Here is a 25,326-nt window from a genome sequence, read left to right on the forward strand (position 1 = left end):
AAAAATACAGCTCCATAAGAATGTAGATTCTGTGGTTAATTTTCATTGACATTTATCCTGTTTAGCAGACTAAAACTTTTCTTGGAGGTTATCAAGAAAGCCAGTCCACAGAATAGTTCCAAAGGCTATAGCTTCTGATGTTTACTCCAAATCCTAGAACAAGCAAAGCCATTAGTCAAAGTGACAATTAATGTCCAGCCAGTTAACAGGGGAAGCGATAACACCAAAAGGAAAGAGAAGTATCGAGTGAATGTGTGCTGAGATGATGAACACAGCTGGCATCAGTATCAGGAAGTGGTAAATACAATGTTGGATGATATCATATTCAGCTGTCTCAATTGGTAAATAATTAGATATAGTGAATTAAATAAAGATGCTCTTATATTCAGGCATGAATACTAAACCGGAAAAGAAAGCTAAATTCATTCAAAATAAAAATATCAATAGTGGTAGTTTAACTGTTGCAGTAAGGAACATATTCTAGACTTTTCACCTCACTCACAATGAACCAACCTTCAGACAAAAGAGAACTTGTCACCCAGCTTGCTTTTCTGAGGTGCAGAGGTGTTCCTCTTAATGAGGATTAGTCTAACCCACTCACATGCTACTCTGCTGGGAACCTGCACTTTCCAGAACAGCCCACACTTGCAGACATAAACATAAGCCTCCGTGTTAACATGACTCTAAAATTTCAACTTAGACTATGGTGTTTTTATCTCAGAAAAACACTCCCTACTTCCAGTTAGTTTTGAATTATTCTCATTGTACACATAACTGTGAGAATTTCTGTGATTTTTTTTTTAGATCTCTCAAATTAGCAAAAACAAAAACAAAAACAAAAATAGAGGGGAAAAGGAGCTTTTAATTTCAGGTATCCTAACAGAGGTAAGAGGTAGAACCTGAAGGCAACATTATAAAAACAGCTGACAACATCATGGGTTGATTTTCTACAAAGGCAAACAAAATGTCAACTTTTCTTTTATCTCATGGTACATTACTATGTTAAGCATAATTTAGGAAATCCTTATAATAACAAGTCAGTATAAAGTATCATTTATGTGGGGAAAAAAACCCCATGGAACATTACCGGGAAGTTCCTAAGAAAATGTGATTACTTCTAAAAGAAGCAAATCAATTCAATTCTCTTTCAGTGAAAACTCTCATTTACTGATTGGCAGATGAGCACAGAGAGAGAAAAGAGAGGAAAAATAAAAGAAAGAGATGAGCCTCTATATAGGCTCACGTCGTCATTTGAGAACAAAGAAATATTGTAATTCTTGACACTTCTTCACTGCTAGTCAATGTTTTACTGAAGGACAAATACAATAAATTAGGTAAAAGAAAAAGAACGAATAAAAGTTATTAAAAAGATAAAACATTTGTGGGGTGTGGTGGACACTCTTGTAATCCCAACACTCAAGAGGCCAAAGCAGGAGGATCTCTGCAAGTTTGAGGCCAGCCTGGGCTACATAGTGAGTTCAAAGTCACCCTGAACTATATAGTGAGACCCTGTCTCAAAATAAACAAACAAACAAATAAATAAATAAATATTACTCTATCTCATTATTGATAAGAATAAGATTCTTAAGAAAAAAATGAATTAGAAGACAATTAGAAATACTATAGAAGTGAATGGTAAGAGGGATAAATACTAGATAAAAAATTAAAATCTAATCAAAGAGCAGTACGTATGAGAAATATAGTTTAAAATATAGTGCTCACAATAACCATAAGTTGATTTTATCAGAGATAACCATAACACAACGTGGAGAATGGTATATGGAGAAAAATATAAACTTTAATGAAGAGAATAAAAGACGACCTGAATAATGGAGCTAGCACACGACCATATTTTGGGATGGGAAGACTCAAAATTGTAAAGATGTTTTCTCTGTCCAGTTTGTTTTACAATTAACATTCCAAGGATTTACAAAGTAAATCATCAAGAAAGCCAAGATAAATTTCCTTTCACTCAGTTCAGTTCTGTTTCTTCTGAGAAATGAAGCACTCAGTAAATTAAAGAAGTGTGATTTAGGGTGTGCATATGCAGGACTTCTGATGTTCCATTTCTAGTCAGTATATCAAATGCCTGAATAGAAATTTTAAAGTAGGTTAGGTCTGACAGCAGGCGACATAGTCAGATCTGTATTTTTAGGGCAAAACTGTGTTTGGAAATTCTCAGTCTAGCCTTTAACCGTACAAATTCTTTGACTCAGTCTCATTCTCTTACTAGCCAAGCAACTTCACTGATTCTATAAAAAGTATACACAATTATTATGTCAAGTAAAAAAATTAAAATAAACCATTAAAAAAGAGTCTGTAACATGATACATTATTCTACATTTTCATTTTCTTTCAAATGAAGCTATTTTCACTTTCATGCCATATGCTTTCAGTCTTTCTGAGCTGTTCCTATACTTACACCTAAAATTGTGAAAGTTAAGATACATTTACTTTAGTTCTACCTTGGCATTTCACAGATGGAGAAATTCAGCTTAGAGAAGCATGAAAGCTCAGAAAAATAATGCTCAAATTCACAAGGTTCTAAAGAGACTAGAGGCTCAATTATTCTTTTTTTTTTTTGGTGCTGGGGATTGAACTCACTACCTTGGGTTTTCGAGGCAGGCTTGGTGCCACTGAGCTAAATCCTTGGCCCAAGCCTAGATTATTCGTGTGTGCTATAATGTAGAACTCTGCAATTCAGTTGTCTTCTTTTCTTTTACCTTCTAACAAAATAAGCAGCTGTTAACAGATAATCTTAAGGTGTACTTATTCTCCACATTTGTCTCATTACACTTGCTATTTGTATCCTACTGTGTGTCTTTTCATTCAATGGGATTAAATATCTTATGTATTGATATGTTTGTTAATATTAGTGAAATGCTCACCATTTACTTCATCCTACCCTGCTGCAATGTCTTATGACATCTGATGTGTGCAAGGGTCTCAAGTTAAACAAATATACCAGGGATTTTGTATCAGGTGAGAGTGGAAGAAGAACAAAAGAATTTCAAAAATATGGTAACTAGGGCCAGGGATTTAGCTCAGTGGTTTCTCCACCTGCTGCGAAAGCGCAAGGACCAGAGTTCGATCCCTGGTAAAAAAAAAAAAAAAAAAGTAACTAAATAACATAACTTAGGATTCTTATGTTTCAGTACTCTTCTATGGGTATCACAGAGAAGAATAAAGCATTGTTGCTCACTCATGAAGGACACAGACACACTAAATAGCAAGACGCATGGAGTTTTTAATGAAGAAAACCATTACTTAGTTCTAAAGATTCACTCACCACCTGGCAAACAAGTTAGGGACTATGAGAACGATCAGTTCTAATCAGCTGGGCAGTCAGCATCTGTAGGACAATGGGAGCCCTTAGAGGGGTCAAAGCAGCAAGAACACATTCTGATCCAAAGGTGGTAGCCACAGAAGAGGCCTAGTTGTCAGAGTTACAAGTGTTTGGCCTAGGCTTGATATCCAGACTGGGTCCTAGATGATATTTCCAGGAAGGTTGCTGGTAATCTTTTAAGAAATGGTTTAGTGTGTGAAAATATCCAATCTGAACTCTCAAGCAAGCAGCATACTCTCCTTCCTGTCAGTTTGCAAGCATATGTTTTGTAGTAAAAAAAAAAAACCCACAAAGTTCCAGTAGGAGAAACTAGGAGTAATGCTATGAATATTGACACAGACTTGATATGTAGTCACAGACTTGATATCTTGTAAGGCAGTAAGGCTACCAGTCTTACTTGAGAATGACATTAACTATGAACAATATAGGAAATAAGGTTGGATAGAAGTGGTGGAACAAAACTTTGAGCTCCAAGTTGAGGGATCAAATTATGTTAGTAACTTCCAATTTGTTTTAAAAGAGAAAAGCATTTCAGTGTCCATTTTCTCTTTCCATTCATTTTTCAGTGCACTGAAATTTTGCTTTCATTTTCACACTCTCAGCTGCAGAGTCCTCTTAAACTGATCTTCAGTGAAGGTAATTAATAAATTGGCAAAATCAAGTCATTTTTATCTTAGCATATAGCTCTGCCACATTTAATGTTATTGACTCAATCCCACTTTCTTCTACAAATACCCCCTAATTTTCTTAGCAATGACTTTTTCCATCATCAAACTTGTAGAGCCTGAAAAAGAAGGTGCATTACTTGCACCAAACTTACTTTTCCCTCTATCCACGTTTATTTCTCTCCCTCCTACACCTAGGAAGGGTGCTAATATCACCCCTTTATCTAATCTGCTGATCACATCCTCCACAACTGTTTCACTTGCGATGGAAACTTCCCTCTAAATCTTCAATAACCCCCTTCTCTGATGGTTTCTTAACCACAGACCAAAAGGATGCTCAGTGTTTCTCTAGCTCTATCCCACCATTTCCTCATTCTTCTTGCCACTCATTAAGGAAGAGAAGAAAGCCAGTAGGTCACAGATAAGGGTACAAGATAAAATGATGTTCCAAATTAATCTTAGCCCATGAAAAATTTCATAGAGACACAGGAAAGACACTATTGTTTTGAGATAAATTGATGTGCAATTGCCACAGAAAACTGAGACCCAGGTTGGTACACTGTTCATTATCTACTGTTCTAAGAGTAGACCCACAATTTCTTCATGCAAAGGCAATAATGCAGTGGCCAGTGCCATTTCATTCACTCATCTTTCTTGCAATGTGGTTTACTGTAAGACAATTTATCTATTTGATTGCTTCTTTTACTTGATCAGTCCTCTGGTTCTAAGATCTAAAAGTTCAAAAGACATGAAATATTTCTTTTTGCAAAACAATAATAAGCAATATTGAAAGTGATACACTTAGTTCAGAGAATTCACCACAGGGACAGAGGACAAATATACTCCTGAGCCTTTAAACTGTTCTCTTTATGAGCATGACCTGTGTTTTCTTTGAAGGCAGTCAGGGACTAAAAAATGTTTTTCTCTAAAGAAACAATGACTCTTCCCTCGGACCTTCAGATGGTCTATAGGTAACTAAAAGTAGAAGAAAGCTTGACCTTCATTTTGTCTCATTTTACTCTCTTAAAACTTTGGGTCAGACTCCTTCTTAGCTCTGCATATAAGGTTGTTAATCTTTTAGGAAATAGTAATCTCAAACTTGACAATAAAAGGCTGATTAGCCCTAAATTTACATAAACTGTCACTGTCCATCATTATTGAGGTTGCCAAGGAACAAGGTCTACAAGAATATTCAATTACGATGGGCATGCGGGAGTCATCAACGATTGCCCTAAACATATGGTCACCTTCTGATCCTCTTGGTTACAGCTGTACCCCTTTCTGCTTCTCAAGCTGAAGTCTCTTTCTTATTTTCTCTTACTATGTAAGTTTGTGTAATCTGCCTTTGCCTCTCACCGAGGCATCCTGAAATTCTTTTTCTGGGACAATGGGTCAAAAACCTCTTCCACAGGGCAACTTAAGGCCCCCATTTCCTCTTTGAGGGGACTCTGTCCTGGGACAAGTACCCCAAGGGAACTAGCTTGACAAGTCTATCATATCTGCCTGAAATCAGCAAAATTATAGCTTTTTTAAGTTTTATGCATGGAGCAATTAATTGAAAAATTTTAGCACATTGAAGCATCAAGTGAGGTCTGGAGGCTAGGCTTGTTAGGCTTGATAAAAGTCTATAATTTCAGGGCCCACCTCAAGAAGACAAATTTCTTGAGACCACCCACAGAGTTTTTGATCAGGTAGGTCTGGGCTGGGAAATTTTGTATTCATCATATGAAACTATGATTTATTATGGACTATATTCTTTATTTTCAGAAAAAATTTCTCCAAGAGTTTAGGTGAAGCAGAGAAAAAAATAAAAGGGAGGAAATAATTAGATCTGACATCAGCTCTTCTTACTTTTTGTGGCATAACAAATCATAAGTCCTCAAAAACAAGTGTTGTGAGGGCCAGGGATTTAGCTCAGTGGTTCTGCTACCTGCCTAGCAAGCACAAGGTCCTGAGTTTGATCCCTGGTACCAAAAAAAAAAAAAAAAAAAAAAAAAAAGTGTCGTGAGATCAACTGATTGCTGGTGAGAAGAAAATCTCTATTAAATTATCACAAATAACTTGGAAAAGTGAGATTCTACTAAAATGGGTGTGCCCACTCAAGTAGTTCTTTGACTCTACAGAAAACCTTTTTTATGAATAAAAACTGAAAATAGAAGTGACTTGAGTACCTAGATGCTTAAAGATTTGTGTATTTTGTGGATATGACTAGTAAGTTTTTGTGAGTGCTGTTGTGTGGCTGTGAAGTATGTCATTCTTTTCATGATTAGTCAGCCAAAATAACAGAAGACTTTACTGCCACAATTGAAATATATAATTTTTTTAAAAAAATTAAAAATAGAAATTACAAAGCAAGAGATTTTTATGGGTGAATACTTGCAAACAAAATTATCAAAAATAAGTGATTTATTGCAGGACCAACTGAAGATAATGAAAAAAATCCTTAAAAATAAAAACTAGATCAGTTTAAACTAGGAGGGGGCCAAGTCTTGGAATGGTCCAATCTTTAAGCCTTTAAGGTTAAAATCTTAAGTCAGATTTATAGACCCCTAAGAAAAAACCCACCACATAACAAGTGACTCTTGAATTATTCTCCCTTAACAATCTGTTCATTCATTTATTAATTATATGGTAATCACTAATATGGCTTATGATTTTTCTTTATTAAATGTATGAAAAGATACGTGCTCCATCTTGTAGACTACTTTATTAACATTTATTTTCACAAACAGAATCCCTCTGAGATTCAAAATGTATGCATTTTGCATTCATTAAAAAGTAAAGGAGACCAGCAAAGTCACATTAGTTCTGGAGCCAAAACTCATAAAAATAGGGACTTATTTCAGTTACAATGATGACTGAAGCAAAGCTGCCATATTGTAGAGAATATCACATTAAAATGTCTTGAACTCTGTTCCTCCATTTTAGAACAAAGAACCAAAGCATAAAATATACAGTTATGGATGCTTCTACAGCTTCAAAAGTCAGAATCAGAAACAATGATCTTTTAATTGTTCCATAATAATTTATGGATAGAGCAGAATTTGTCTGTCTATCTTTGAAATTTCCTCTCAGATATTTGCTATTAACCAGGTCAAGTTTTCGTACAAGTCTCACCCTGAGACCTGGGAGATCAGCATTCTTAAACATTAAATACATGATTTGATTATATAATTAATCTAGGACAAGCTTGGCTGGTGCTACTTAATACATACAAAAAATTACAATTAATTATTACATTTATTATTTTTCATAGACTCATGATCGACATTTAAAGATTCTCAAGGCAAAACTTGTCCAATTTTTTTGATATTGGAATCACAGAATGTCTAATTTTGACCATATACCAAGAAGTACAATTCAGAAACTGATTCAAAAATAGGCATCCTATGATATGAATTGAGGTACTTTTATGGCCAAGATAATAGTCAATTATACCTATATTAAAATGATTCTAGAATACCTCTTTTGTGCCTGCAAAGTATCAAGCCTAGCCCTTGGGCACTGAATCATCCATTCATCTTTTAGATGAGAAATGATTCCAACTATTTATTAGGAAGTATTTCAATACTGTCTATAAGTCAAGGTGAAAAAGGGTGGCTTTCTTTTTAAACACATATTCTTCAGAAGAAGTTTTTTCCTTGGACAATATTTAAGTAACTTTTTATCTAACTTGTATTAAGGCACAATATTTACATATTTAAATAGCAGAATTCATTGTCATCCAAAAGCATTTATGAGACAAACAATATTTAGGTTGTTTGGATAAAATTCAGCCCATCTCTTTTCTCCACCGCTTCCAAATTCCCAGCAACTCTGAATTAGAACAAATAAGCAATGAGAGAAGCAGTATTGTACTGGGCAATGGTAGAAATGTATTTTTAAGTTAAATGTATTTCCAGCTGATATATAAAAACATAAAATTGTACATATTAATGAGGAATGATGTAATTTTTGATACATGTATAGATTGTACACTGTTTAAGGTTAAATGTTTCTATCTCTTCAAATATTTTTATCAGTTATTTATGGTATGGTAGGAATGCTTTTACTAACTTGGTTAGCACCTCTTATCTGAAGGGGAGGATACTACCACAGTTATAGGAAGATCAAGGTGTGTGCTCTAAGATTATGTAGTGTGCTCAAAAAATAGAGTAAATGTTTAAAATTTTAAAAACATATTACATTAAAGGACACATTGCCAGTAACCCTCCTCAAAATAATCCCTTTCATTTTGCACACACTAATCGTATCATTGCCACTTTCTAAAGTAATTTAGGAATTCCTCACTCATGAATGTTTTCAGTTGTGCTAGCATTGCTGTCTCTATCTCATGGATTGATTCAAAACATTTACCTTTCATGGTTGTTTTATCTTTGTGGAAGAGCCAAAAGTTGCAAGGTTTCAGATCAGGTGAATAAGGTGCGTGAAGACATACTGTAATGTTTTTATTCGACAGAAATAACCAAACGAGATGCAATAAGGTAGTGTTGTCATGATGGAGGGTGAAACCATTTACCCACAAGAAGGACTTCCAGAGCTGCTTAAGAAAGTGACAAGAACAATGGATAAGTGTGTTCAAAGTGTAGGGGGAGTATTCTGAGAGGGTTAATAGCAATGTTTTGTTTCCTTTTGGTGTAGTACGATTTTTTTAATTTTTAAAATTTAAACATTCACTGTATGTTTTGATTACCACTAGTATTGAAGAGACATTCTTCTTCCAAATTCACAAGAGAATTTCTATATTATTCGAGTATCAAAAATATTGGTACTTCAATTTTATGCTACAGCCATTAAATTTGTAATTAATTAGGGTTTCCTTTTGGCACTGACATCAAGAATGTTTAACTCAAATTTGTGGTTTTGCTACACTATATATGATGCATGTAGTTCCCAGACTACAAACATCAAACCTGTACAACATGTTTCTGTACTGAATACTGTAGGCAACTATAACACAAAGGTACTTGTTTAAATATTTAAATAGGCTGTCTACATTAGCCTTACCACAAACACTTGAGCAACTGCATTTTGCTACAACGTTATCACAGTTACAGCAGGAGGCAATAGGAATTTTTTAAACTCTTTTTTCTTTATAATACTAGGGATAGAAATGAGGCCTTCACACGAATCTACATTTCTGTCCTTTTTTAATATTTTATTTTGAGACAAGGTAATGTTAAATTGTTAAATTGCCCAAGCTGAGCTTGAAACTGCAAACCTTCAGCTTCAACCTCCCAGAAGTCTGAAATCACAGGCCTTTTGGACCACCATGCCCAGGTCCATTTTAATCTACAGAACACTGTAGGATCTGTGGTTTGATGTTGACAGTGATGTGAGTATATAGCACAGAACTGTAAAGTCAGATATTCACCGAAGGAGCAACTACTTAGAACTCGAAATTTGAAATGAGTAGGAAGGCATTTTTCTTTTTAAAAACCCTAAATATTTTGAATATTAGTATCCTTATGAGAAGATCACACTGTCCATAAAAATTAGAGATTCAACTTTTATGGATTATATCTAGATGGTCACTCAAAGCCTCATATGCTCATAGGTTGGGTTTTTGGGAGGTAGCTGGATCACGGGTATGTGATACTGGATTATGAGTGTGTGGTGACTGGATTAATTCATTGATCAGGTTGGCATGGTTCTGGGTGTGGCTGAATGTATTTATTGACAGCAGAAGACCTACCCTGGGTGATAGTGGCACTATCCAATAAGCTTATAGCCTGAAAGGAATAAAAAGGGAAAGGAAGGCTTGCTGCTATTGCTTTTTTATGCTCATTCTGCCATGGATTGTTTCTCCTCTGCCATACCACACTGCCTTGGAGCTAGCCAACTATGGAGTAAAACTTCTACAAACAATGAGCTAAAATAAAACTTTCCTCCTTTAACTTGTGGGTATCTGGTATTTTGTCTGAACAATGAGAAAAGTAACTGAGACACAACTCTATTCATGATTGAGCAATTTTTATTACTAAGGTTAAAACAAAATGAAGCAGAATAAAGTCAAACTGTCCCAAGGAAGAGAAGAAACAAATCTGAAACCACACTACACACAAAGTATTTTCCAAAGAACACTATGTTAGCTAAAAGTTCAATTTGACGCAAACTCCCATTCTTCTAAAATTGATCATCTGTTTACTACATTCTTTGATTGGCAAAGGCACATGGTTCAATAGTTTCCTTCACTAAGGTTAGTGGACTCCTATACTGGGAGCACATACTCTAAGGGGAGTAGTAGGTAATCAGTGAAATGCAGAAAAATATCAGGATTGTACATTGATTTTTGTCTAAATATAAAAAAGAAGAAGAAATTAAGCCTGACTACTGTTTCATAGAAAGACTTATCCCAGAACCACCACTTCCTCCCTACATAAGGTGGTCACATTCACAAAACTGAAGGGGATATATTTGAAGGAAGGATTAAAGACCATACATTAAGAAGTTGGTAGAGTTGACCATATACTTTAATGTATTGTCTGGTTAAGTGGATTTAAGAATTATTTTATTTGGTTTACACACAAGAGACTTAAAAAAGACTCCTGCAAAGAAATCAGAGTTTGAAGACAGAAGTAAAAATATAAGCACATATGAACTATGAGAACATGCATAGCTGACACTCTTCCCTGTTCCTAATACAAGCTCTTTTGTCAGCTATAAGGATAAAAATACACATAAAAGAATACTAATCCAAGCTGAGAACTTGAAATGTATATTTACTTCTATTATTACTAACAAAGAACTTCATCCCAGTTTCTTTGAGATAGTAGTTAATTATGGTCTAATGCAAGTGAGATTTGAAAAAAATTTTAAAAGTAAGCATTCAGACATGTATCCACTTTACTTATATATTTGTGCATTTACTTATGTTTAATGAGTAGTAAACTTATTTATTAATTTCATTGTTGTTAGTGGTGAGGACTACTGGGTGCCACCGAACTTATTTTCTCTTGTGGGCAAAGTGTGCAACTATTTTCCAGCCTCCTCTAGAGTTGATGTGGTCAACTGGCAAATTGTAGCCAATGGAATGTGAGCATCAGTGATGCCTGCTGTTCTCAAATTGGTCCATTAAAATCATCACCCTTTGTTTCTCCCATAAAGCTTGCAATTTTGGAAAGCAGATGTTGAAGATGATGAAGGCACAAATCAGAAAGGGTCTCATTTCCTAAACTGTCACTTGGAAAATGAACCATGGATCAGAAAGACCTCTTTGAATATTATATAACCTCTGAGATTTTGATACTGATTTGTTATTAACTGCATCAGTGTATTTGTTAATAAGTAGAATATTGTTATTATTTTTAAACATCTATTTCATGTATATTTTATAAGATATTTTGTTATTTCAAAAATATCTGCTCATTCCATTTAGAAAAGAGACATGCACAAACTGTTTTGCTCATTTTACTCTTTTAAGTTATTATTATAATACTTTGATAATATGATTTGGTAGATAAAGTTTTGGATAACTGTTTTACACTTTTTAAAACATCCTTTCAGCTTTTACACTATTTTCCATGTGTGAAATGCTAGGTATAACTTCCCTTTTACTATATGAGAAAATTCTAAATAGTCAAGCCCGTGTCCTTATAGTTTTGGAAACACTTCTTTTCATTTTTAATGACCTAGTTATAACTTGATTTTCACTTAGTATATTTTTCATAGCAGAATTCTCTTTTCTTTTCTATCCATAAAGACAAAGATCACAATTCTAATGTTTTTTAAGTCAAATTGCAAACTTTCTCATAATGGTCCAATACTGAATCAAAAAAATCATTAAGTATGAAAATTCAAGCTAGCTGATGCCTGCTGTAGTCTGGAACTTAATGTTTCCCCAAAGCCCATATGTTGGAGACTTGATCCTCAGAGCAGCATAGTTGGAGGAGATGGAAACTTTCAGAAGTGGAGCCTAGTGGGAAGTCTTCAGGGCATGAACCTGATGGGACTCCAGACCTTTCCTCTTTCTGTTTCCTTTTTTTTTCCCCTTTTGATTCCAAGCCACAAGGTGAGTCCAGTGTGCTTAAAAGTTTACTTGTGGACATTACAACTTTTACTCTTTTGTGTTATTCATGAAGGAAATAAGTGTGATTTCTGATAACTGGGAAGACTTTTTTGCGTGTTTATTTTAGCTCTTAGACAGATGAACCACATTTGATGAAGAACAGAGGTAGAGTAAATCACTGGACAAATATGTTTCCCATTGTTTTTAAATTCTGGAGCACACTAAAGACTTATTGCCAAAGACTTCAAGATATCCCAAATGTCAAGATATTTTCCTTAATACTTTTAGGCCTGATTAAATTCACTATCACTCAGATTTTCCACTCCCTAAAATTCTTAGGACCCCCCCCCATTGGAATCTTAAATTCTTCCTTTACTTTGAACTAAAAATTATAAGCAATAGTCAAAGCTAACTGACCACACAGACTCTCCAATGTGAACAGGTTTAATAGTCTGTCGCAAGATACCACACCTTCCATTGTCACTTACACCTACATTATGGAGTTTTTGGAAATTCTCTATCAATTTGAATTTAGAGCACAGAAGAACACATTAATTGATTTGAGGAATTTAAAAGAGTCATTTAGAAACAGATCAACCACATGCAGCAAAATTGGAAATGAAAAGCAATAACAAGGCTCCTGGAAATAGTACTGCTAATGATCCATGACGTGATAGTTGGAAAAAAGTGATTCAATTGCTTTATTCCCAAACCTTGTCCATTCTTAACTCATTTGCTAAAGTCCATAATGGTTCCTGTTAAGTATAGTGATTAAAGGTAACTTTCAGGAAGGACAAATTCCAAAATCAATAAACCTTGAAGTATCCTAAAAACAAAAAAATGATTCTAATATGGACCCAGAGATTTTATACTAAATCATGCTGATCTTAACATTAAAAGAGAAGATAATCAAATTATCGGGTTATTCAAAAATCACAGTGCCTAATATGAATTTTCTTACTCCTAATGTCTTAAGTTTATTGAAATAAACTTCTGTAGGAAAGCAGGGATATAAACTTCATCTTATCAACTAAGAATGATTTATTCATTTTCTTACTACTTTTAGTAGGAATTAAATTTCTCTCTTTTTCTATTAATTCTAGCTGATGTTTTTGTCTCTCTCTGTCTCTGTCTGTATGTGTGCTGCTTTGAATTTTATGATTTTGCCATTTGACATATATTTTTAAAATACTTGACAAATTCCAGTAACTGTGATATATTTAAAATGCAAATTTCAAGGTGTTTTTGGAAAAAAAAACTGATAAGGATGATAATATTCTTAATGAACTAAAAAATAATAGCTGGAATTAATAGTAAAATGAAAAAATATAAATGATCTATTAGCATTTTTTGGAATAGAGCCAACATTACTAGTCTCATACAAAGTGAATGGTACCTGGAGACCACGAGGGGATGTTTAAGACAAAACCTATAGAGACCTGAGAAAAAATTGTTATTTCCCCACTAGCATATATAAAACGAATTTCTTACAAAAACAAAATGCAGAAAAATCCCACCAATATCTCATCCTTTCTGTTGTTGATTAGTTTCTACACTGGAATAAGAAAATCATGATTAATAATGATACCTTGCTTTTTCCTTAATAGAATCCTAAATACTAAATGGTCTCCAGATATTCCCAGCTTTTTACATATAGCACATACATTTGAGGATGAAGAAATGAAAGTATTATTTCCATTTCTCAGATAAGGTGGTCAGAACACTGAGAAATTTGCCTGCCATTGGTCATAAATGCCACAAAAGAATAATAATACAGGTATTAATTTGTCTGAAATGTGAAATTCATTCCTCAATGATAATGGGGAATACATATTGCCTTATTTTCTACACCATACAAATTTCTAAAACTAAAATCAATTGTTTTATTGCAAGACAACTCATGTGACTGCAGAATTTCATCACAATATGCATGACATACCCCATTTTATGACTCTCTTGTTTTTCAAAGAAATGATTACATCATCTACTGACATTTTCTGATTCTGATATGCAAGTGTACATTACTGTTCTTTCATTAAACTACAAACTGCTGGTAAAATGCCAATAACACAAGAAATGACCACACTGACATTTTACTGTGGGTCATCCTGATGAACTGAACATCAGCCTTCCACTTGATTGCACAACCCTACTGTCAAGCTGTGTTCCTTAAGCATTCCTTTTCCAAATATTCTGTGGTGATTGTTGATGAAATAAAGGGCAAAATGAGCAGGCTGTGATTTTTCTTGTCAAGATTCTTCTTGTGAACCTTTATTTGGGCAATTCACAAGAAAGGGAAGCAGCTCATTTTCTACTTCAGGATATCACTTCTCTTTAAAACCAGTATTAGCATTTCTGAAATGCAGGATGGGTCCAGGATGATCATTACTGAAGCATGCAATATTGCAGAGTGAAATATCAGTGAAAGGAAGCAGCATGTGGTAGAGGAAAGAAAAAGGGTTTTGGAGACTACCATTTCTTTTTTTTTTCATTTCTTTATGGCTGAAAAATGACTGAATCTGGGACTCAGTTTCTTATCTTGGAAAAAATGAGAATTAATGATGTACACCTGATCACTAGTGTTGCTATGAGGTTTAAATATGACAATTTAATTTAGGCATTTATCTGTGTAACTAAAGAAAACTGAACACACACTGATCACCCATGATGGGGAAAGACACTTGGATATGAGAGCAGAATATTTGAACTTGATCCCTAAATCAGCTACTATTAGCTGTGTGGTGTTAACACAATTATTCTCTTTGGACCTTTCTTTCATAGCCAGTTATAAATTAAAAATTATCCCTAAGTCACTTCAAACTTTTATATTCCATATGATACTTAAATAAAATTCCTGACTTTTGTCCAACATGATAAACTGTACATACCAATATCTGAAATCTGTTATCCATATCCAGTGAGAGAGATAAATATACATGAGAGAATTAATTTAACAATAAATTTTCTTATATAAAAATTAAGAGAGGTTAACAAAGGAACACCAGAAATTGCCTTGTTTGGGATCTTTTAGATGGCTTGGCTTAAGGTACTCCAGGATGCACATGGAATCCTGGAGATGGACTCCTCATTCTATAGTATTTTATGGAGTTCTTCAACACAGGCTACAATTTTCTTTGCATATACACTTTATTTTCTATAATAGTTTCATAGGCTTCTAAACTGACTATATGCATAGAGTATCATTAAAGAAGCCTAACTGCAAGGTCTGATTTCTTTGTTCTGAGCAATGCATATTTCACACATACTTTCTTTACAATTTTACACACAAATTGTGGAGAATTGTTCAACACCTTTTCAAATTAAATATTTTCATTCTAAAGTTATATATTTAGCAACATACTAGTGAGTTTGAAAAGCGGAGGCTTTACTAAACCAAGAAGTCTTAGGCAGGTGTTTAATTGGCTAATTAATGAACATATAGTCACTTCCAGTTTTCCATTTGCTCTTTGTGAATGCAGATAAGTAGCCCAACTGACTGCTTAATTAGACTATTAAAACTGGCTCACTTGTTATAGCTAAGAAAAAATTTTAATGCAAAATTATGAACTCAGAACACAGTATGTGGTCTGAAACTTACATTTTTCTTCTTATTCTAACCACCATTTTATAATCTATGTATCTGTCTAGATTTCACATATTATACATACAACATGTAAGTGTGTATAGCTTTCTATCTGCACATATATGTATTTATATACAGATATATATAGAGAGAGCATATTGTATCTAATTTAACATGAAATTCAACAGATGTTCATCTTGATGTTTTCTAATTACCAGGATTATACCAATCTAAAGCCCAAAACTAAAAGTTTGACTTCTATAAACATAAACAATTTTAGAAAAATCTTTTGCCAGGAAAACTGCTACTTCTGGCTAAAATTTCTTATGGCTATGAGCCTAAGTCCAAATTATTATAATCTCATACTCCTGTACTTGAAGATCTGCAGGCCAGAGGTCCTCTGACTCACGGAGAGTGCCCGGAGAGCAGGATTTGCATGTACTTCTCTAGCAACATCAATAGCTTCCCCTCACTGACTCATGTATTTTACTTACTTCTGCCTGGACTGGGGGAGCACCTCTCAGACAGCACTGGAGAAAGAAGGACTATAAAATCTACAGTAAATCTTTAGGAAATAGAGATGTTACAGAAAATAATTTTTTAAAAAGCATCTCCAAGGCATTCGTGTAGGTAGGAGAGAGAATTTCATAATAGCACAACTGGCAATATAAAAAGGAATGAAAACATGAAGATGTATCAAAAAGAATGAGAAGAGATGATAAGAGGTAGTCTTTTATGAAAGTATATGATTATATTTTTTTAGATTCCTCAATAATAATAGCTGTGATATTCAGGGAGTTTTCAGACCTTATCCAAGGCCAAGTTTTATGTTATCTATTTATAATTAACACTAGAATATTAGGAAAATATGAGTGAATGTTCACCAACTGGCCCTTGTGCCAGTTAGGAAACATTATTGGAGAACCTGCTTTATGAAAGCTTTTTTTTGTTGGATACTTTCTGTTTTCTCTCATTTAATCTGCACAGCTACACTAGGTAATTTCATCAATCTTATGTCAAAGAGGACTAGCATTAGACCAATTCCTCTGTAAAATCACATAGATGTTAGTAGCATTAGCTAGAGTTGCCAGTCAGACCTGATACTTTCTACTACATAATTTCATGCTGATTATTTTTTACTTTTTGTCTAAACCACACAATGGATTGATAATTTATATAGATATTTGTTTCATGATATACTGATATAAAACTCATGTAAAGTGAGCATTATGGCATGCTAAATGTGAAAGGTGCAGATTACCATGGAGTTGGAATCACAAGTACTAGTTAAATTGAAAGCGCATATTGCTCACTCTCTGTGTATAAACTCTACAAAATGTTAATTATATGCAAAAGAAGCACTGGAGTAAGATTGTCCACAGTCTTCTCCAACTGTGATGTGCTATAATGATGTGCATGTAGCAGGAAAAAGCCAGAGACAACATGATGGCCAGGGAGTGAGTACTGTGGGGAAGGTGTGTTGCACAGAGGAGCCATTCACTCATGACAAACCCATTTTGTTATTTTTAAAGTGGTGCTAAATCTGAAACTGAAGACCTTCAGTAAGTAACCAGTGCTGAGTCTACTCTATTTCTTTAACACCTAGGAAAAGAAGATCATCACCCTGATTTGATGGTTTTTAGCAAAGCCATCAACTAAAATAAGGAAGCAAATGGACACATCTCTAAGGATACATAACACAAATTTTAGGATCTAGGCCTCCTTTCCTGCAGCCTTTCCCCCTAATAGGTAATGCTTGTCAAAACAGAGGCAGGCACACTAGACAAAATGCAGAACTAACTGAGAAAAGAATGGGCCAGAGGCCTGAGAAGTCAACTGAAAGGTGAAGGTGGGGCTCCCTCAGGTTAGCCAACAGGGGGTATATATCAAGTTGGGCTTCAGAAGTTTCAGCATCAAAAGCATCCAGGGGGCCAATCTGGGACCAAGTGGTGGGTAAAGAATTCCCAGCTGCCTAAGATGCTTGAGGCTAGGCAGTTGGTGCTAATACTGTGAAGGGTCAAAGGAATCGGTCCATTAGAAGAAGACCCAGGCAGTATTTCAGAAATATGGAGGCAGATTCAGGGCTTCTGACTCAGCCAAGAGAGAACATAGCCAGGAGCTTTGCAAAAGTTAAGACCTCATGGCCTCAGCCTTAGTACAGAGAGAGACATCAGCACTAAGAGATAAAGGGCAGGAGTACTGAATCAAAAGATTAATCCTAATAATCAAACAGGTGTATCAGGGGTGAGGAAATGCTGGAACTCACATGTATTAATCTGCTAAACACAAAGTGTTCTATATCTGAGCAGTATGATTCAGTTGCACAGCCTGTACATAGGCAATGCATTTCAGGACTGTTTACTTCTCCTAGTTGGACTGACTGACTTGGCATCTATACACAGATTCCCCTTTTAACAGTGCAGGCATCTTCTTGTTATAAATAAGCCTAGACTTCTTGCATAAAACCACAGTGATATCCAGGGGTAGCTCTTACAGCATGACACAGCAGTGTTCTGGACACAATGTACAACATCTACTTAAGCTGATGTTAGAAAATCATTTGTAGAAAATTTACATATATGTGTATCATTAAGCTGTTCAAGCAAAGAATAAAATATTAAGATCCTAACAATGAATCACCTATGTTTTCACTCTCCCCAGCTGTACTGATCTCAGCGGGACAAAAACAATATATATTTAAAGATATATTTTGATAAATAATGCAACATAAAAGCTCCATGAGAAAGAAAAGTGTTTTAAGAAGTTGTATTAAGAAGCTTTTCTCTGGGCCGAGGAGCAGAGCTGCCTCCAGCCCAGAGGAGGTGAATCTTCCAGGCAAATGTATCACCATGCCCAACTCAAAGGAGGTGAACCTTTTGGTCCTCTGTACAACCAGCATGGAGGAGATGAGCCATGACAGTGCCAGCAGCACACATCCCCACCGCCACATCTTTGAAATGAGAAGACACGTAAACAAGTCTCAAGCGAGACTTACAGATTACCTAAAGCAACTCCAAAGGGAAATGAGATGAAACAACCTGATACCAACAACCTGTATTCCCTGAACTGACAACAAAACAGGATCTGGAAAGAATGAAATCAGAAATAATTTCTCAGATAACAGCAGAAATTGTGCCCATAGTGCAAGACATGATTAATAAATCTAGAGAGGACACAGATAAAAAAAAAAAGAGGAGCTGAGTAACATGATGGAATCCCCAAATAGGAAAAAAATGGAATCCAAAAAACAGATGCAACAGATTTCCAGATTAAAAACTCCATTGAAAGTTGAAGTAGCAGAATGAGCCAATGTGGGAACAGAATTTCAGTTATAGAAGATAAGATTGCAATTAGCGAACAGGAAAAGAAAAATTTCTTTAAAATAGTAACGGATCATGAGAAATCAATCCAGCAGCTGCTAGATGATCCAAAGAAGAATAATATAAGATTGATCGGAGTCAATGAAGTAACAGAAGGGGAGTGCAGACCATATGAAAAAATTGTTCAGAGAAGTAATGGCAGAAAACTCCCAAATAGGGGGAAAGAACTTGACATAGAGATAAGGGAGGCATATAGGACTCCAATTAGCCTTGATCAAAACAAATCTACACATAGGCATCTAATAGTTAAGATTTCAGAAACTCAACTGAAGAACAAAATTCTACAAGCAGTTAGAGAAAAGAAACAAATCACATACGAAGGAAAGCCCATCAGAATGACAGCAGACTTCTCAACACAAACCTTCAAGGCAAGAGCTTGGAGTGACATATTTCAAGACCTAAAGAAAAACAGCCTCCAACCCAGATTGATGTACCCTGCAAAACTATCTTTCAAAATTTATGGAGAAATCAGATACTTTCACCACAAAGAGCACTTTAGGAATTTCATGAATGCCAAACCAGCACTCCAAAAACTTTTAGACAATATCCTAGAAAAGACAACAAGGATCATAAACCCAGGAAGCCCAGCCAAATAAATCCAACTGGCAGGACAAGAAATTAATCATGAAGTGGGAAGATCCAACAAAAAGAAAAAGTCATGACAATAATAAATCAATACGTATCAGTTATAACATCAATGTTAACAGTCTAAATTTACCAATCAAAGCAAATAAACTGGAAGAAAGAGTCAAGAAGCCAGATCCAGCAATATACTGCATATAAGAAACACACTTAATTCAAAAAGAAACTCAGAGACTGAAAATTAAAGGGTGGAAAACAATACTCCATGTGACAGGAACTTGAAAAAAAGCAGGAGTAGCTATCCTCTTTGCAGATCAAGTGGATTTCAAACCAACACTGATTAAGAGAGACAAAGAAGGACACTACCTCCTTGTAACAGAAACAATCCAAGAGGAAGAGATGATAATAATAAACATAAGAGCACCAAACACTAGTGTGCCCAACTATATAAAACAAATACTAATGGACATGAAAAATCAAGTAAGCAAAAATACAATAGTAGTGGGGGACCTCAATACACCACTGTTACAAATAGATTGATCAACTAGACAAAAAATAGGCAATGAAATACTAGAACTCAATCAAACTCATGAACAAGTGAACTTCACAGATGTTTACACAGTGTTCCACCCCACAAAATCAGAATACACATTCTTTTCGGCTGCACATGGGTTGTTTTCCAAAGTAGACCACATACTCACTCATAGAACATGTTTAAATAAGTGCAAATGAATTGGAGTTATCCCCTCTGTATTATCAGACCATAGTGTGATGAAATTGGAGATCAACTGCAAAAGAAACCACAAGAATTTTAAAGACATGCAAGTTGAACAACACACTTAAACAATGGGTCACAGAGAAAATTAAAGAACAAATCAGACAGTCTCTACAATTAAATGCCAAGGAAAATACAACATATCAGAATCTATGGGACACAATGAAATCAGTCTTATGAGGGAAATTCATGGCAGTGAACACTCATATTAGGAAAACAGAGCGAGCCCAATTAAACAACCTAATACTGAAGCTCAAGCTTCTAGAAAAAGAAGAGCAGGACAACCCCAAAGCTCATACAAGGGAAGAAATTGTAAAGATCAGAGGAGAAATCAATGCAATGGAGACTAAGAGAATGATACAAAAAATAAATGAAGCCAAGAGTTGGTTCTTTGAAAGAATAAACAAAATTAACAAACCCTTAGCCAACCTTATCAGAAAAAGGAAAGAAAAGACCCAAATCCATGCAATTAGGAATGAAAAGGATGAAATTACAAAAGAACCAGCAGAAATCCAGAGGATCATCAATACCTACTTTGAGAACCTCTACACAAATAAGATGCACACCACAGAAGTAATGGACAGATTCCTAGATACGTATGAATTACCAAAGTTGAACGAAGAAGATTTAAAAATTCCAAATGACCCAATATCAACCAATGAAATAGAAAATGTAATTAAAAACTTACCCACTAAGAAAAGCCTGGGTCCTGATGGCTTCACTGCTGAAATCTACAAGACATTTAGAGAGGAACTATTGCCACTACTGTTTAAACTCTTCAATGAAATTAAAAGGGAAGCAATGCTCCTGAATTCATTCCTGGAAGCAAGCATCACTTTGATCCCCAAAGCAGAGAAAGGGCCAACCAAAAAAAGAAAACAATATTCCAATCTCACTAATGAATATAGATGCAAAAATCCTTAATAAGATACTGGCAAGTAGAATGCAGAAGATCATCAAGAAGATCATACACCATTACCAGATGGGATTCATCCCATGGATGCAGGGATGGTTCAACATACACAAATCAATAAATGCAATACACTATATCAATAGAGCCAAGGACACAAATCATATGATCATCTCAATAGATGCAGAAAAAGCATTTGACAAAATCCAACATGCATTTATGATAAAAACCCTACAAAAAATTGGAGTAGATGGTCTCTGCCTCAATCTGATAAAAACCATCTATGACAAACCAACAGTTAGTAACATACTAAATGGTCAAAAACTGAAATCCTTCACATTAAAATAATGAACAACACAAGGATGTCCACTATTACCTCTCCTGTTTAATATAGTTTTGAAAACATTAGCCAAGGCAATTAGACAAGAAAATGAAATAAAAGGAATAAAGATAGGAAATGAAGAAGTCAAATTGTCATTATTTGCAGATGACATGATACTCTATATAGAAGACCCCAAGAACTCCACCAAAAGTCTTTAGACTTAATAACCAAATTCAGTAAAGTAGCTGTATACAAGGTCAACACACACAAATCAATAGCTTTCCTCTAGATGGAAAACAGACTGACTGAGAGAGAAATAGGGAAAACAATTCCTTTCTTAATAGCATCCAAAACCTGAAATACCTAGGAATCAACCTAACAAAAGAAATCAAAGACCTCTTCTCTGAAAACTATAGCACTCTGAAAGGAGACACTGAAGATAATATCAGAAAATGGAAAGATACCCGTTGGTCCTGGATAGGAAGAATCAACATAGTGAAAATGGTTATACTTTCAAAACTGCTATATAGATTCAATGCAATCCCAATTGAAATTCCAGCTGCATACTTCCCAGGCCTTGAGAAAACAATCTGAATATTCATTTGGAACAAGAAGAGACCTAGAATAGCAAAAGCAATTCTAGGCAACACAGACATGGCAGGGAGAATCACAACCTACAACTTGAAACTATACTACAAAGTTACTGTGATGAAGACAGTATGGTACTGTCAAAGAAATGGCCCCAAGGACCAGTAGAACAGATTAGAAGATGCAGAAACAACTGCAGACACACTCACCCACCTCATCTTTGACAAAGGAGTCAAATACTCTCACTGGAGGAAAGATAGCCTCTTTAATAAATGGTGCTGGAAAAATTGAGTTTCAACTTGCCAAAGATTAAAACTAGACCTATGTCTCTCACCATGTACTAAACTAAAATGGAAATGGATTAAAGATCTAAATATTAAAACAGAAATGATGAACCTTTTGGAACAGAGGTTAGGAAGAACTATTGAAGACACTGGTATAGGAAAAGATTTTATGAACAAAACCTCAGTTACCTGTGAACTAGCACAAACAATCAAAAAGTGGGATCTCTTCTTATTAAAGAGCTTCTGCACAGCAAGAGAAACCACCAACAGTATGAAGATTTCACCTGCTGTTCCTCAGAGAAAAGATACTATCTAGATCCCTGGCCCTAGAATCTATAAAGGATTTAAAAAAATCAGACCTCCCAAATTTAAAGATCCAATCCAAAAAAGGGCATCTGAAAGAACAGACATTTCTCAGACAAAGAAGTAGAAATAGCAAATAAGCATATGAAAAAATGTTCAACATCACTGGTCCTTCGAGAGATGCAAATGAAAACAACACTGAGGTTCCACCTCACTCCAGAAAGAACAGCTGCTACCATGAAATCAACCAGTAACAAATGTTGGTGGGGCTGTGGGGATAAAGGAACCCTGCTCCACTGCTGGTGAGCGTGTAGATTGGTGCAACCACTGTGGAAATCAGTATGGAGATACCTCAAAGAACTAAGACTGGAAGTCCCATTTGACCCAGCTATTCCCCTGCTGGGGATCTTCCCCAAAGAATTAAAAGAATCATACCACAGTGATATATGTGCACCATGTTCATAGCAGTACAATTTGTAATAGCTAAAACTTGGAAGCAGTCCAATTGCCCATCACCTGGAGACTGGGTAAAGAAAATGAGGTGTTTTATCAAATGGAGTACTACTCAGCCATAAAAAATGAGAAATTAGAGACATTTATAGCTAAGTGGATGCACATTGAGGTGATACTCTTAAGTGCAATAAATAGGACACACGTGTAATAACTGAATAGTTTGTCTAGTGTGAGAAACTCAAAGTGTAAATAAGGACTAAAAGGTATAATAGATAATATGATATAGTAAGAAAAGGGGCAAAGGAGAAGGGGAAGTAGGAGGTTTAGGGGAAAGGAAAGAAGGGAATGGAATTAATATTAGAAAATGAGAAAATGGAAACAAAGTCTCTGTAAATAGGGAGGGATGGAAGGGTTGCAGGGAGGGCAGGGGAATGGGGGAAAAATAAGAACAAGTGAGATTATGTAAAGGTGCAAATTTCCAATGATGCATGTCATTATATTGTATGCCTAAAATGTACCAATAAAATTAATTAAAATAAAAAATAAGAAGCATAACTCTAGATTCTAGCAAGAAGTTCACCTGTACCAGAGCAATGTGGTTGCCCAATTCCCACCCAGGGCCTCTCCCAGATACCAGGGGCTTGGGCCTTCCTAGAAAACAGCTGCACAGGAACTCAGGTAACAGCCAGAGGCCCACCTAAATACCATCCATAAGTGCACTCAGATCCCAGGGAGAAACCTTGTGGACCAGAGTGGTACAGGTGTGCAGGACCCAGCCAGGGCCCTACCCAGACATCAGCAGCTTGGGCCCATAGGACCCATTCAAAGCCCTGTCTGGAAAACTACTGAACAGATGATCAGGAATCAGCCAGAGGCCCACCCAGATGCCACTGGTAAGCGCATGCAAACCCAAGCCAAAAGCCCGCTTAGACACCAGGTACTTGGGTGCACAGTCTCCAGCTAAATGCCCTCCCAGACAACAGCTCCACAGGTGGGCAGGCCCCAACCAGAGGCATGCTCAGATACCATCCCAAGTATCCACAGGCCCTAGCCAGAACCCTGCTTGGAAAACAGCACAGTGTAGGGATCCATAAGCCCACCATTTTGAACCCAGGAATTGGCACAGTAGTGAGCAGCAGAAAGAAGGCCTCTCTGAGGCTGCTGAAAATTGCAGCCCACTAGGCAAGCAAAAATGTCACTTCAACAAAGGCACAGCCAGCTACATCTATTGAAATGAGAAAATATAAACAGGTCTCAAAACCAGACTTCCAAATCCCCTAAGTCAACCCCTAGGTGCAGTGAGATGGAAGAATCTGGTACTCAACCACCTGGATTCCCTGAACTGGCAATGAAAGAGGATCTGGAAAAAATAAAATCATAAAGAATTTCTCAGGTAACAACAGAGATTGTGACCATAGTGAAAGACATGATTAATAACTCTAGAGCAGACACAGCTAAAAAAAAATAGAGGAGCTGAGGATGGAATCCCAGCATAGGAAACAAATAGAATCCATAAAACAGGTCCAAAAAGATATTCAGGAGATTAAAAACACCATTGAAAGTTTATGCAGTAGAATGAGCCAAGGTAAGGACAGAATATCAAACATAGAAAACAGGATTGAAATTAGTGACCAGCAAAGAAAAATTTCTTAAATATAGTGGAGAAATCAATCCAGCAGCTGCTAGATGTTGCCAAGAAGAATAACATAAGACTGACCAGAGTCAATGAAGAAACAGGAGATAGGGCAAATAACATAAAAAGCTGTTCACAGAAGTAATGGCAGAAAATTTCCCAAGTAGGGGAAAAGAATTAGACATACAGATAAGTGCAGCATATAGGGCTGCAACTAGCCATGGTTAAAAAAATCAGCACTTAGGCATATAATAGTTAAGATTCCAGAAACCCAACAGAAGAACAAAATCCTATAAGCAATTAGAGAAAAGAAAAAAATCACATACAAAGGAAAGCTCACAAGAAAAACAGCAGACTTCTCAACAGAAACCCTCAAGTCAAGAAGAGCCTGGAGTGAAGTATTTCAAGCCCTAAAAGAAAACAACCTCCAACCCAGACTGATGTACCCTGAAAAAATATCTTTCAAAATTGATGGAGAAATAAGATACTTTCAT

General features: G+C 35.6%; 1 protein-coding gene across 9 annotated transcripts in view; it reads right to left on the reverse strand.

The window, feature by feature from the left end:
- Ctnna2 (catenin alpha 2) overlaps window positions 1-25,326 on the reverse strand; it is a 1,179,603-nt gene that overhangs the window by 934,558 nt on the left and 219,719 nt on the right. The window lies entirely within an intron of this gene.

Source organism: Heterocephalus glaber, unplaced genomic scaffold (genome assembly GCF_053883595.1).
Source record: "Heterocephalus glaber isolate CG9 unplaced genomic scaffold, H.glaber_assembly_v1.0 deba00000470, whole genome shotgun sequence".
Taxonomy (NCBI): domain Eukaryota; kingdom Metazoa; phylum Chordata; class Mammalia; order Rodentia; family Bathyergidae; genus Heterocephalus; species Heterocephalus glaber.